The sequence below is a fragment of the Ambystoma mexicanum genome, chromosome 6q (assembly GCF_040938575.1).
Source record: "Ambystoma mexicanum isolate Mex_15411 chromosome 6q, UKY_AmexF1_1, whole genome shotgun sequence".
In the NCBI taxonomy this organism is placed as follows: Eukaryota; Metazoa; Chordata; class Amphibia; order Caudata; family Ambystomatidae; genus Ambystoma; species Ambystoma mexicanum.
In genome coordinates, this window is record NC_090937.1 from 1,479,706,333 (window position 1) to 1,479,708,666 (window position 2,334).

Genomic DNA, 2,334 nt, shown 5'->3' on the forward strand with positions numbered 1-2,334 from the left:
GTCTTGTTTTACTTACATCCAACCCCCTTTACACAGGAACTCTATAAGGTTTTCCGGCATCACTAGTCCTGACAAAATGGACCGTCTGCTATAATTGATTAAAAAATGTGTATAACAAATTTTTATTCAAATAATTCGAACTGAATTTAAACATAAAACACTACCCTCACCTAACACAGTCTACTAAACACTAAAAAACAGTTACTAAGACACAAAAGATATCACATAACATAACACAAAAAAAATCTCAATGTGTCTCTAAAACAACAACCATCCCCTACCAGAAATTATGCAAAGTATACTTACCTGGCAGGGGAGACACCATGATCACTAAGGTGGTTCTCCCAGGGTGAGGCTCATCCATTGCACACCGGATGTGCTGACCCCTGCGATGTCCCCAAATGCGGGATACTCGACTGCATAATTTCTGGTAGGGGATGGTTGTTGTTTTAGAGACACATTGAGATTTTTTTTGTGTTATGTTATGTGATATCTTTTGTGTCATGCAAATAAGTGAACTTTGTATTTCATGTTTTAGTAACTGTTTTTTAGTGTTTAGTACACTGTGTTAGGTGAGGGTAGTGTTTTATGTTTAAATTCAGTTCGAATTATTTGAATAAAAATTTGTTATACACATTTTTTAATCAATTATAGCAGACAGTCCATTTTGTCAGGACTAGTGATGCCGGAAAACCTTATAGAGTTCCTGTGTAAAGGGGGTTGGATGTAAGTAAAACAAGACGTGTTATCTTACTCTTTATTGTATTATACATATTGATATCCCTGTCAGTAGAGTAGGATGTTATTATAGGGACTGTTTATACCTATTTGAACATACTGCACACTGTTAGATGGCCTGTGCGCCAACGTGCGCCGTACACTTTTTTATCGCACATCCGCTGGTTTTCTCACGCACGGACTTCCATGAATCGATGTGCGCTGCTTTTCGTGCGATTTTCACACTTGCACTGCGATTTTCGCTATTCCACTGCGATTCGCACGTTTTTGCCCACTTGCGCCGCGCTAATTATTCCATGAATCGGCCTGTTAATCTGTCCGTACTGTCCGCAAGCAAGATGGAATTGTTCTTAGAACACACTCGGTGTCCGGGATGTCCACAATTAACCAAAATGGAGGTGTTCTAAGGAGACTATACCCGTCTGTACTGTTCGCAAGCAAGATGGAAATGTACTTAGAACACACCTGGTGTCCGGAATGTTTGCAATTAACCAAAATGGAGGTTTCCTAAGGACACTATACCTGTCCGTACTGTCCGCAAGCAACATGGAACTGTTCTTAGAACACACTTGGTGTCCGGAATGTCTGCAATTAACCCAAAGGGAGGTGTCCTAAGGACACTATACCTGTCCGTACTGTCTGTAGAACAGCTACGCACATGCGCACCACACCCATAAGTCCTATGAACATCGCGCCTGTCCGTAACTGTCCGTCTCACGTGTGTCACACTTTTAATTAGTTTGAGGACCTGAACACTGTCCGTAGAAAACCCGCGCGCATGTGCACAACCGTTCCTGTGCATTTGGTGTCCTGCAGACACCCATGCCCTTCGCGGACGTTTTCGCGACATCATCATGTAACCGCACCCACGCTGAGCATGTGCCCTGATTTGAGGACACTGTCCGGGTCCCCAAACATTTTAAAAGTAGTTTTTTAGACAATCCAAAGTATTTTACAGTAAAAATTCACCATTGCATTGACAATGACCCTGGCTTTCTACATACTTCTTGGAACTTTTTTGATCCTTTTTGGAGTGTTCGATCTGTCTGCGGACAGTGCGGCTGTCCGCGGAGCGTGCACCAGCACCCCTATAAAAGGCCACACCCCAGAGCTGATCTTCATTGTGTTTCTGGCTATTGCAGATTGACTTTAGCTGCCTTTGCTGCCCTTGCTGAGATTATCTCATCAACCCTGATGGCATCCATAGCTGCTGCTGCTCCAGCTGGTGCTACATCTTCCTCAGCACCACCCCCAACCCCCCACCACCACCACCTCCCCAAGGGCCTGCAGAGGGGAACAGGAGTGAGGATGTAGAGGAGGAGGATGAAGAGGATGAAGAGAATGAGGTAGTGGAAGTCCCTACTACCAGCACTTGCCGTGAGTCTTGGGTGTGGCGGTTGTTTACCATTCATGGTGACGTACCAAAAGCATGTGCGAACAAGGTCACCTGCAACCAGTGCCAAATGGTGCTGAGTCATCAGAAGCCTGGTTCGTACAGCTTTGGTACGACATCCATGAAGCGATACGGTGGGGCCATTCGCAAGGTTGTACCTTGTGATCAAGGTAGTAGGTTGAGTTCCTCTACCACATCCTCCG

At 44.7% G+C, this 2,334-nt stretch overlaps 1 non-coding gene across 1 annotated transcript; it reads left to right on the top strand.

The window, feature by feature from the left end:
- Positions 1-298: 298 nt before the first annotated feature.
- On the top strand, positions 299-462 carry LOC138517224 (U1 spliceosomal RNA). Its single transcript, XR_011282436.1, has one exon. It is a non-coding gene; the product is annotated as a U1 spliceosomal RNA (small nuclear RNA).
- Positions 463-2,334: the final 1,872 nt, after the last annotated feature.